The 12,937-nt window shown below is 37.7% G+C and overlaps 3 non-coding genes across 3 annotated transcripts; all 3 read right to left on the bottom strand.

The window, feature by feature from the left end:
* Nucleotides 1-1,436: 1,436 nt before the first annotated feature.
* LOC135002926 (U1 spliceosomal RNA) lies at nucleotides 1,437-1,600 on the bottom strand. The gene has a single exon (XR_010204028.1). It is a non-coding gene; the product is annotated as a U1 spliceosomal RNA (small nuclear RNA).
* A 655-nt stretch (nucleotides 1,601-2,255) lies between these two features.
* LOC135002929 (U1 spliceosomal RNA) lies at nucleotides 2,256-2,418 on the bottom strand. The gene has a single exon (XR_010204031.1). It is a non-coding gene; the product is annotated as a U1 spliceosomal RNA (small nuclear RNA).
* A 152-nt stretch (nucleotides 2,419-2,570) lies between these two features.
* Nucleotides 2,571-2,734, bottom strand: LOC135002928 (U1 spliceosomal RNA). The gene has a single exon (XR_010204030.1). It is a non-coding gene; the product is annotated as a U1 spliceosomal RNA (small nuclear RNA).
* Between the last annotated feature and the right edge of the window lie 10,203 nt (nucleotides 2,735-12,937).

The following is a 12,937-nucleotide window of genomic DNA, read 5'->3' as shown; positions in this document are numbered from 1 at the left end:
AAACCAAAACACAAAACCCGAAAAATTTCCGGTGCACATCTCTAGTGGCCATGCCATGTCACTGTGCAGGAGCCAGCACCGCTCACACACTAGTCCCCGGTGCAGCCCCCAACCCCCGGGACACCCGGAGCAACAAAATGTAGATTCAGGCCACCAGGCCACGCCCCTACCTATGAAACCATGCCTCCTTTTTACCATTGCGCTGCTTATCTGCGCGCACTGCATTACAATCTCCCTCGCCACCTCTCTGGGTGTCACCAGTGATAGTGACACCTCTGCCATGCTTGTAGCAGCTGGTCCTAAGATCTACGCCTCAAGCCCTGAGTGTTTGCCCTTGTGACTTGTTGATCATCATAGCAAAGCAGATGCTTACAGAAAACTGCAGGGGCTTAGATTGAAAATAAAAAAAATTGATGGGTATAAGGTAGAGAGGAGCGGGTTCGGTTCTCCGAGAACCGAATTCCCCACGAACTCCACGTGGTTTACACTGGTACGAGGCAGGCTCGGTTGTTCCCGCCTGACTCGGAAAACCTGAACAAGGGAAAATGTCATCATCCCGCTGTCGGATTCTCGCGAGATTCGGATTCCATATAAAGAGCTGCGCGTTGCCGCCATTTTTACTCGTGCATTGAAGAGAGAGCGGAGAGGACGTGGCTATGTTCTCTCAGTGGAAATCTCAATATCAGTGCTCAGTATCAGTGGATACTTATTGCTGCTCAGTAATACTAGTAGTGTGTCTCTCCTGCTCAGTGTCAGTTCTCAGTAGTATCCTCATCAGTGCTCAGTATCACTGCTCATTGTCTTGTGCTGCATTGTTGTGCTCAGCATACTACAGTACATTACTAATAGTCCAGTGCTGCATCTTGCTGCTCAGTGTCAGTTCTAGTATCCTCATCAGTGCTCACTATCACTGCTCATTGCATTGTGGTGTTCTGTATACTACAGTAACATAGTAATATAGTAACATATAGTAACATAGTTTTTGAGGTTGAATAGAGGCAAATTGCCCATCGTGTTCAACCTGTTTTAAGTTGTGATGATTCTACATACTTGCTGAATAATGTTTTATGACTAGTTAGCTACTACAACTCATGTTACCCCCGGATTAACCATGTTGATATTTTAAGTATTATAACCTTGGATAGCTTTTTCATTCAGAAATGTATCCATTCCTTTTTTAAATCCAATTACAGAGTCCGCCATTACCACCTTCCCTGGCAGGGAATTCCACATCCTGATTGCCCTAACAGTGAAGATCATAGTATCTCTCCTGGCAGGTAAGTAGGAGTTGGGCCAGAGCTGTGGAGGATTGCTGCTCGGGCACCCCCTGTCAAGTGAAGGAGATCCAACTGAGGCAGCACAAGGGAACTCTCGAAAGAAGAACAAGGCTAGAGGAAGATCTGAGACAAAGAAATCTGACTTTTACCAGAGCTGACCAGAGGAAAGCACAAACACAGTCCCCCACTACCACAAATAATGCAGTCGAGTTTCCCACATTTGGGGAAATCACAGGGGTCAGCATACCCAGAATGCAATGAATGAACCTCACCCTGGGAGAACAATCTTCATGACCATGGTATCGCCTATGCAAAATAAGTATGATTTGGGATAGGGCTGGGGAGGGCCGCTGCTCAGGCACATCTCTGTCAAGTAAAGGAGATTCAACTGAGGCAGCACAAGGGAACTCTCATCTGGAGACAACAACTGCAGGGAGAACACATATTTTCAGATGAACATGGGAGGGCAGAAGGCTGCCTAATACTGAAGCACCCCCAAACAACAAACCAAATGCAACAACTAGTACAAGCATTCCTGGGGGAAGTTCTGCAGAAGATGGATTTGCATACGGTGATGTCATCCAAGCAGTGGGCCAAAGTTGGCTGGAACCCTCATCTGCATATGAAAAGAGAAAAGGGGTATGCAGGGCATGGCGGCCTTTTGCGGCGCTTGGATGACCCTTAGTTCGCATTAAACACCCCCACCCTCCTTCGGTGTGGGGCTCATGTTGACAATGCCCCAGCCCCTGAAGCATTCAAGCTGATTTCTTACAGCAGCTTGGCACTGTAACAGCTCCAGAGCTGCTCTGTAAGGCAAGTAAAAGGGTGTGTAGTTTGCATTGTGCATTGGAAGGCACAAAGTAAGCAGACAGGAGGAGAAGTCAGGATAGTGCACAAGGGTATAAAAGGGAGGGGCTCAAGAAAAAAGAAGTGGAAACAGACAGCAAACTAGGCTGGAGAGAGACCTGAGACAAAGAGATCTGAATTATACGAGAGCCGACCAGGGGAAACACAAATTATGCAGTCAAGTTTCCCACATTTGGGGAAATCGCAGGGGCAGCACACCCAGAGTGCAATGGGTGAGCCTTGCCCTGGGAGAAGCACCTTCATGATCATAGTATCTCACCTGGCAGGTAAGTAGGAGTTGGGCTTGAGCTGGGGAGGGTCGCTGCTCGGGCACCCCCCTGTCAAGTGAAGGAGATCCAACTGAGGCAGCACAAGGGAACTCTCGAAAGAAGAACAAGGCTAGAGGAAGATCTGAAACAAAGAAATCTGACTTTTACCAGAGCTGACCAGAGGAAAACACAAACACAGTCCCCCACTACCACAAATAATGCAGTCGAGTTACCCACATTTGGGGAAATCACAGGGGTCAGCATACCCAGAATGCAATGAATGAACCTCACCCTGGGAGAATAATCTTCATGACCATGGTATCTCCTATGCAAAATAAGTATGATTTGGGATAGGGCTGGGGAGGGCCGCTGCTCAGGCACATCTCTGTCAAGTAAAGGAGATTCAACTGAGGCAGCACAAGGGAACTCCAGCATCCTCTACAGACTAAGAGAAAAGGATTTACCGGTAGGTATTAAAATCCTATTTTCTCATACGACCTAGAGGATGCTGGGGTCACATTAAGAACCATGGGGTTATACCAAAGCTCTTGAACGGGTGGAAGAGTGCGTACGACTCTGCAGCACCGAATGACCCAACTTGAGGTTATCATCGGCAAGGATGCAGTGGCGTTAATGTTTCCTGGTGTCAACCTGTATTATTTCAGTAGATATTGAAATGAGGATGCATCTTGCTGCCTTTCCAATGAAGCAAGTTTAATTTAGTAATAGGTGAAAAACCATCCCTACAAAGATGTTAATCAGATACTTGGCTTTGTGGACACTTTTCAGAGAACAAATTTGTTAGCATAAAAATAAAGCCAGAAAATGAAGAGCTGTTTAATCACTCAATTGGATTTTTTTGCCAGCATATTTCTTTTTCTCTGCAAACCACTGCTAAATTGTGCTTCCTAGCTGTTTTTATAAAATCACTGAATCAAATCTAACTCTGATTACATCAGAGAAGGCCAGGTACCCTACACCATAACAGGGGTTTTTGAAATTTTGACTTGTCTACTTAAAGATCACCAAAATCTGATAACAAGGTCAATTACATCCCTGGGTGGGATTGAACCACCAACCCTTTGGTTAATAACCAATCACACTAACCAATTGCGCCACAGAGACACTTTGCAAAAGTCCATACTGACAAAGGCTAATAAGCATTCATCTAGAACGTTTCCTAGAAAAACTTTAAAAAGTCAATAATCTGGAGAGTTTTTGTAAGATGTTTCTTCCATCAACCAACGAAGAAACACATTGTTACTTTCCCATGATGAGTGAGTGCTTCAAGATCTCTTGCACTTACATGTGCAGCAGAGTACTGTAATGAAAGCATGCTGGGTTCATAACCCAGAGGTAGGCAGATTGAAACTATCCTCTGCTATATGCATTTTTTTTTTGTTAATTAAAGTAATCCAAAACTGGGATTGATATTTTTTCTCTTTTATTTTTACTTAAAGTACAATAACTTTTACCATTTTAATATGTTTTAATAGTATATTGACAGTATTGTTTTCTTTCAAAAATCCACTTAATTTTCTTTACCCGATTATTAAAATGGTAATTGACAAAAACAAACTACATTGTCACCAGAAGAGCAATACAAAATGTACAAGTGATATATTAAAATCATCTTTCCAGCTTGAATTTCAATGATGCATTGGGGCAACGATTTTGTGAGAAACATCTTCACCCTTAAATAAAGATTTTCTTAATTCCTTACCTGTGTGCTAATTAGATATCACCTTGTTTTCACATTAAACAGACTTCCACATGAGAAAGCAGCAAGGATGCAGTGGCGTTAATGTTTCCTGGTGTCAACCTGTATTATTTCAGTAGATATTGAAATGAGGATGCATCTTGCTGCCTTTCCAATGAAGCAAGTTTAATTTAGTAATAGGTGAAAAACCATCCCTACAAAGATGTTAATCCGATACTTGGCTTTGTGGACACTTTTCAGAGAACAAATTTGTTAGCATAAAAATAAAGCCAGAAAATGAAGAGCTGTTTAATCACTCAATTGGATTTTTCTGCCAGCATATTTCATTTTCTCTGCAACCCACTGCTAAATTGTGCTTCCTAGCTGTTTTTTGATAAAATCACTTAATCAAATCTAACTCTGATTACATCAGAGTAGGCCAGGTACCCTACACCATAAGAGGGGGTTTGAAATTTTGACTTGTCTACTTAAAGATCACCAAAATCTGATGACAAGGTCAATAACATCCCTGGGTGGGATTGAACCACCAACCCTTTGGTTAATAACCAAACACACTAACCGATTGCACCACAGAGACACTTTGCAAAAGTACATACTGACAAAGGCTAATAAGCATTCATCTAGAACGTTTCCTAGAAAACTTTAAAAAGTCAATAATCTGGAGAGATTTTGTAAGATGTTTCTTCCATCAACCAATGAAGAAACGCATTGGTACTTTCCCATGATGAGTGAGTGCTTCAGGATCTCTTGCACTTACATGTGCAGCAGAGTACTGCAATGGAAGCATGCTGGGCCCATAACCCAGAGGTAGGCAGATTGAAACTATCCTCTGCTATATGCATTTTTTTTTGTTAATTAAAGTAATCCAAAACTGGGATTGATATTTTTGCTCTTTTATTTTTACTTAAAGTACAATAACTTTTACCATTTTAATTTGTTTTAATAGTATATTGACAGTATTGTTTTCTTTCAAAAATCCACTTAATTTTCTTTACCCTATTATTAAAATGGTAATTGACAAAAACAAACTACATTGTCACCAGAAGAGCAATACAAAATGTACAAGTGATATATTAAAATCATCTTTCCAGCTTGAATTTCAATGATGCATTGGGGCAACGATTTTGTGAGAAACATCTTCACCCTTAAATAAAGATTTTCTTAATTCCTTACCTGTGTGCTAATTAGATATCACCTTGTTTTCACATTAAACAGACTTCCACATGAGAAAGCAGCAAGGATGCAGTGGCGTTAATGTTTCCTGGTGTCAACCTGTATTATTTCAGTAGATATTGAAATGAGGATGCATCTTGCTGCCTTTCCAATGAAGCAAGTTTAATTTAGTAATAGGTGAAAAACCATCCCTACAAAGATGTTAATCAGATACTTGGCTTTGTGGACACTTTTCAGAGAACAAATTTGTTAGCATAAAAATAAAGCCAGAAAATGAAGAGCTGTTAAATCACTCAATTGGATTTTTTTGCCAGCATATTTCTTTTTCTCTGCAAACCACTGCTAAATTGTGCTTCCTAGCTGTTTTTATAAAATCACTGAATCAAATCTAACTCTGATTACATCAGAGAAGGCCAGGTACCCTACACCATAACAGGGGTTTTTGAAATTTTTACTTGTCTACTTAAAGATCACCAAAATCTGATAACAAGGTCAATTACGTCCCTGGGTGGGATTGAACCACCAACCTTTTGGTTAATAGCCGTACACACTAACTGATTGCGCCACAGCGACACTTTGCAAAAGTACATACTGACAAAGGCTAATAAGCATTCATCTAGAACGTTTCCTAGAAAAACTTTAAATAGTCAATAATCTGGAGAGTTTTTGTAAGATGTTTCTTCCATCAACCAATGAAGAAACACATTGGTACTTTCCCATGATGAGTGAGTGCTTCAGGATCTCTTGCAATTACATGTGCAGCAGAGTACTGTAATGGAAGCTCGCTGGGTCCATAACCCAGAGGTAGGCAGATTGAAACTATCCTCTGCTATATGCATTTTTTTTTGTTAATTAAAGTAAACCAAAACTGGGATTGATATTTTTGCTCTTTTATTTTTACTTAAAGTACAATAACTTTTACCATTTTAATTTGTTTTAATAGTATATTGACAGTATTGTTTTCTTTCAAAAATCCACTTAATTTTCTTTACCCGATTATTAAAATGGTAATTGACAAAAACAAACTACATTGTCACCAGAAGAGCAATACAAAATGTACAAGTGATATATTAAAATCATCTTTCCAGCTTGGATTTCAATGATGCATTGGGGCAACGATTTTGTGAGAAACATCTTCACCCTTAAATAAAGATTTTCTTAATTCCTTACATGTGTGCTAATTAGATATCACCTTGTTTTCACATTAAACAGACTTCCACATGAGAAAACAGCAAAGATGCAGTGGCGTTAATGTTTCATGGTGTCAACCTGTATTATTTCCGTAGATATTGAAATGAGGATGCATCTTGCTGCCTTTCCAATGAAGCAAGTTTAATTTAGTAATAGGTGAAAAACCATCCCTACAAAGATGTTAATCAGATACTTGGCTTTGTGGACACTTTTCAGAGAACAAATTTGTTATCATAAAAATAAAGCCAGAAAATGAAGAGCTGTTTAATCACTCAATTGTATTTTTCTGCCAGCATTTTTCTTTTTCTCTGCAACCCACTGCTAAATTGTGCTTCCTAGCTGTTTTTTTATAAAATCACTTAATCAAATCTAACTCTGATTACATCAGAGAAGGCCAGGTACCCTACACCATAAGAGGGGGTTTGCAATTTTGACTTGTCTACTTAAATATCACCAAAATCTGATCACAAGGTCAATTACGTCCCTGGGTGGGATTGAACCACCAACCTTTTGATTAATAGCTGAACACACTAACCGATTGCGCCACAGAGACACTTTGCAAAAAGAATATACTGACAAAGACTAATAAGCATTCATCTAGAACGTTTCCTAGAAAAACTTTAAAAAGTCAATAATCTGGAGAGTTTTTGTAAGATGTTTCTTCCAGCAACCAATGAAGAAACACATTGGTACTTCCGCATGATGAGTGAGTGCTTCAGGATCTCTTGCACTTACATGTGCAGCAGAGTACTGCAATGGAAGCATGCTGGGCCCATAACCCAGAGGTAGGCAGATTGAAACTATCCTTTGCTATATGCATTTTTTTTTTGTTCATTAAAGTAATCCAAAACTGGGATTGATATTTTAGCTTTTATTTTTACTTAAAGTACAATAACTTTTACCATTTTAATTTGTTTTAATAGTATATTGACAGTATTGTTTTCTTTCAAAAATCCACTTAATTTTCTTTACCCTATTATTAAAATGGTAATTGACAAAAATAAACTACATTGTCACCAGAAGAGCAATACAAAATGTACAAGTGATATATTAAAATCATCTTTCCAGCTTGAATTTCAATGATGCATTGGGGCAATGATTTTGTGAGAAACATCTTTACCCTTAAATAAAGATTTTCTTAATTCCTTACCTGTGTGCTAATTAGATATCACCTTGTTTTCACATTAAACAGACTTCCACATGAGAAAGCAGCAAGGATGCAGTGGCGTTAATGTTTCCTGGTGTCAACCTGTATTATTTCAGTAGATATTGAAATGAGGATGCATCTTGCTGCCTTTCCAATGAAGCAAGTTTAATTTAGTAATAGGTGAAAAACCATCCCTACAAATATGTTAATCAGATACTTGGCTTTGTGGACACTTTTCAGAGAACAAATTTGTTATCATAAAAATAAAGCCAGAAAATGAAGAGCTGTTTAATCACTCAATTGTATTTTTCTGCCAGCATTTTTCTTTTTCTCTGCAACCCACTGCTAAATTGTGCTTCCTAGCTGTTTTTTTATAAAATCACTTAATCAAATCTAACTCTGATTACATCAGAGAAGGCCAGGTACCCTACACCATAAGAGGGGGTTTGCAATTTTGACTTGTCTACTTAAATATCACCAAAATCTGATCACAAGGTCAATTACATCCCTGGGTGGGATTGAACCACCAACCTTTTGATTAATAGCTGAACACACTAACCGATTGCGCCACAGAGACACTTTGCAAAAAGAATATACTGACAAAGACTAATAAGCATTCATCTAGAACGTTTCCTAGAAAAACTTTAAAAAGTCAATAATCTGGAGAGTTTTTGTAAGATGTTTCTTCCAGCAACCAATGAAGAAACACATTGGTACTTTCGCATGATGAGTGAGTGCTTCAGGATCTCTTGCACTTACATGTGCAGCAGAGTACTGCAATGGAAGCATGCTGGGCCCATAACCCAGAGGTAGGCAGATTGAAACTATCCTTTGCTATATGCATTTTTTTTTTGTTCATTAAAGTAATCCAAAACTGGGATTGATATTTTAGCTTTTATTTTTACTTAAAGTACAATAACTTTTACCATTTTAATTTGTTTTAATAGTATATTGACAGTATTGTTTTCTTTCAAAAATCCACTTAATTTTCTTTACCCTATTATTAAAATGGTAATTGACAAAAACAAACTACATTGTCACCAGAAGAGCAATACAAAATGTACAAGTGATATATTAAAATCATCTTTCCAGCTTGAATTTCAATGATGCATTGGGGCAACGATTTTGTGAGAAACATCTTCACCCTTAAATAAAGATTTTCTTAATTCCTTACCTGTTTGCTAATTAGATATCACCTTGTTTTCACATTAAACAGACTTCCACATGAGAAAGCAGCAAGGATGCAGTGGCGTTAATGTTTCCTGGTGTCAACCTGTATTATTTCAGTAGATATTGAAATGAGGATGCATCTTGCTGCCTTTCCAATGAAGCAAGTTTAATTTAGTAATAGGTGAAAAACCATCCCTACAAAGGTGTTAATCAGAGACTTGGCTTTGTGGACACTTTTCAGAGAACAAATTTGTTAGCATAAAAATAAAGCCAGAAAATGAAGAGCTGTTTAATCACTCAATTGGATTTTTTTGATAGCATATTTCTTTTTCTCTGCAACCCACTGCTAAATTGTGCTTCCTAGCTGTTTTTATAAAATCACTGAATCAAATCTAACTCTGATTACATCAGAGAAGGCCAGGTACCCTACACCATAACAGGGGTTTTCGAAATTTTGACTTGTCTACTTAAAGATCAACAAAATCTGATAACAAGGTCAATAATGTCCCTGGGTGGGATTGAACCACCAACCTTTTGGTTAATAGCTGTACACACTAACTGATTGCGCCACAGCGACACTTTGCAAAAGTACATACTGACAAAGGCTAATAAGCATTCATCTAGAACGTTTCCTATAAAAACTTTAAATAGTCAATAATCTGGAGAGTTTTTGTAAGATGTTTCTTCCATCAACCAATGAAGAAACACATTGGTACTTTCCCATGATGAGTGAGTGCTTCAGGATCTCTTGCATTTACATGTGCAGCAGAGTACTGTTATGAAAGCATGCTGGGTCCATAACCCAGAGGTAGGCAGATTGAAACTATCCTCTGCTATATGCATTTTTTTTTTGTTAATTAAAGTAATCCAAAACTGGGATTGATATTTTTGCTCTTTTATTTTTACTTAAAGTACAATAACTTTTACCATTTTAATTTGTTTTAATAGTATATTGACAGTATTGTTTTCTTTCAAAAATCCAATTAATTTTCTTTACCCGATTATTAAAATGGTAATTGACAAAAACAAACTACATTGTCACCAGAAGAGCAATACAAAATGTACAAGTGATATATTAAAATCATCTTTCCAGCTTGAATTTCAATGATGCATTGGGGCAACGATTTTGTGAGAAACATCTTCACCCTTAAATAAAGATTTTCTTAATTCCTTACCTGTGTGCTAATTAGATATCACTTTGTTTTCACATTAAACAGACTTCCACATGAGAAAACAGCAAAGATGCAGTGGCGTTAATGTTTCCTGGTGTCAACCTGTATTATTTCCGTAGATATTGAAATGAGGATGCATCTTGCTGCCTTTCCAATGAAGCAAGTTTAATTTAGTAATAGGTGAAAAACCATCCCTACAAAGATGTTAATCAGATACTTGGCTTTGTGGACACTTTTCAGAGAACAAATTTGTTATCATAAAAATAAAGCCAGAAAATGAAGAGCTGTTTAATCACTCAATTGGATTTTTCTGCCAGCATTTTTCTTTTTCTCTGCAACCCACTGCTAAATTGTGCTTCCTAGCTGTTTTTTTTATAAAATCACTTAATCAAATCTAACTCTGATTACATCAGAGAAGGCCAGGTACCCTACACCATAAGAGGGGTTTTGCAATTTTGACTTGTCTACTTAAATATTACCAAAATCTGATCACAATGTCAATTACGTCCCTGGGTGGGATTGAACCACCAACCTTCTGATTAATAGCTGAACACACTAACCGATTGCGCCACAGAGACACTTTGCAAAAAGTACATACTGACAAAGACTAATAAGCATTCATCTAGAACGTTTCCTAGAAAAACTTTAAAAAGTCAATAATCTGGAGAGTTTTTGTAAGATGTTTCTTCCAGCAACCAATGAAGAAACACATTGGTACTTTCGCATGATGAGTGAGTGCTTCAGGATCTCTTGCACTTACATGTGCAGCAGAGTACTGCACTGGAAGCATGCTGGGCCCATAACCCAGAGGTAGGCAGATTGAAACTATCCTTTGCTATATGCATTTTTTTTTTTGTTCATTAAAGTAATCCAAAACTGGGATTGATATTTTAGCTTTTATTTTTACTTAAAGTACAATAACTTTTACCATTTTAATTTGTTTTAATAGTATATTGACAGTATTGTTTTCTTTCAAAAATCCAATTAATTTTCTTTACCCGATTTTTAAAATGGTAATTGACAAAAACAAACTACATTGTCACCAGAAGAGCAATACAAAATGTACAAGTGATATATTAAAATCATCTTTCCAGCTTGAATTTCAATGATGCATTGGGGCAACGATTTTGTGAGAAACATCTTCACCCTTAAATAAAGATTTTCTTAATTCCTTACCTGTGTGCTAATTAGATATCACCTTGTTTTCACATTAAACAGACTTCCACATGAGAAAACAGCAAAGATGCAGTGGCGTTAATGTTTCCTGGTGTCAACCTGTATTATTTCCGTAGATATTGAAATGAGGATGCATCTTGCTGCCTTTCCAATGAAGCAAGTTTAATTTAGTAATAGGTGAAAAACCATCCCTACAAAGATGTTAATCAGATACTTGGCTTTGTGGACACTTTTCAGAGAACAAATTTGTTATCATAAAAATAAAGCCAGAAAATGAAGAGCTGTTTAATCACTCAATTGGATTTTTCTGCCAGCATTTTTCTTTTTCTCTGCAACCCACTGCTAAATTGTGCTTCCTAGCTGTTTTTTTTATAAAATCACTTAATCAAATCTAACTCTGATTACATCAGAGAAGGCCAGGTACCCTACACCATAAGAGAGGGTTTGCAATTTTGACTTGTCTACTTAAATATCACCAAAATCTGATCACAAGGTCAATTACGTCCCTGGGTGGGATTGAACCACCAACCTTTTGATTAATAGCTGAACACACTAACAGATTGCGCCACAGAGACACTTTGCAAAAAGTCCATACTGACAAAGACTAATAAGCATTCATCTAGAACGTTTCCTAGAAAAACTTTAAAAAGTCAATAATCTGGAGAGTTTTTGTAAGATGTTTCTTCCAGCAACCAATGAAGAAACACATTGGTACTTTCGCATGATGAGTGAGTGCTTCAGGATCTCTTGCACTTAAATGTGCAGCAGAGTACTGCAATGGAAGCATGCTGGGCCCATAACCCAGAGGTAGGCAGATTGAAACTATCCTTTGCTATATGCATTTTTTTTTGTTCATTAAAGTAATCCAAAACTGGGATTGATATTTTAGCTTTTATTTTTACTTAAAGTACAATAACTTTTACCATTTTAATTTGTTTTAATAGTATATTGACAGTATTGTTTTCTTTCAAAAATCCACTTAATTTTCTTTACCCTATTATTAAAATGGTAATTGACAAAAACAAACTACATTGTCACCAGAAGAGCAATACAAAATGTACAAGTGATACATTAAAATCATCTTTCCAGCTTGAATTTCAATGATGCATTGGGGCAACGATTATGTGAGAAACATCTTCACCCTTAAATAAAGATTTTCTTAATTCCTTACCTGTGTGCTAATTAGATATCACCTTGTTTTCACATTAAACAGACTTCCACATGAGAAAGCAGCAAGGATGCAGTGGCGTTAATGTTTCCTGGTGTCAACCTGTATTATTTCAGTAGATATTGAAATGAGGATGCATCTTGCTGCCTTTCCAATGAAGCAAGTTTAATTTAGTAATAGGTGAAAAACCATCCCTACAAATATGTTAATCAGATACTTGGCTTTGTGGACACTTTTCAGAGAACAAATTAGTTAGCATAAAAATAAAGCCAGAAAATGAAGAGCTGTTTAATCACTCAATTGGATTTTTCTGCCAGCATATTTCTTTTTCTCTGCAACCCACTGCTAAATTGTGCTTCCTAGCTGTTTTTATAAAATCACTGAATCAAATCTAACTCTGATTACATCAGAGAAGGCCAGGTACCCTACACCAGGCCTGGCCAACCTGTGGCTCTCCAGCTGTTGTAAAACTACACTTCCCATCATGCCTTGCCACAGTTTTGCTATTAGGGAATGCTAAAACTGTGGCAGGGCATGCTGGGATGTGTAGTTTCACTACATCTGGAGAGCCACAGGTTGGCCAGGCCTGCCCTACACCATAACAGGGGGTTTGAAATTTTGACTTGTC

The sequence above is a fragment of the Pseudophryne corroboree genome, unplaced genomic scaffold (assembly GCF_028390025.1).
Source record: "Pseudophryne corroboree isolate aPseCor3 unplaced genomic scaffold, aPseCor3.hap2 scaffold_1814, whole genome shotgun sequence".
NCBI classification, from domain to species: domain Eukaryota; kingdom Metazoa; phylum Chordata; class Amphibia; order Anura; family Myobatrachidae; genus Pseudophryne; species Pseudophryne corroboree.
The sequence above is the reverse complement of the archived record's forward strand: the minus strand, read 5'-3'. Positions and strand labels throughout refer to the sequence as shown.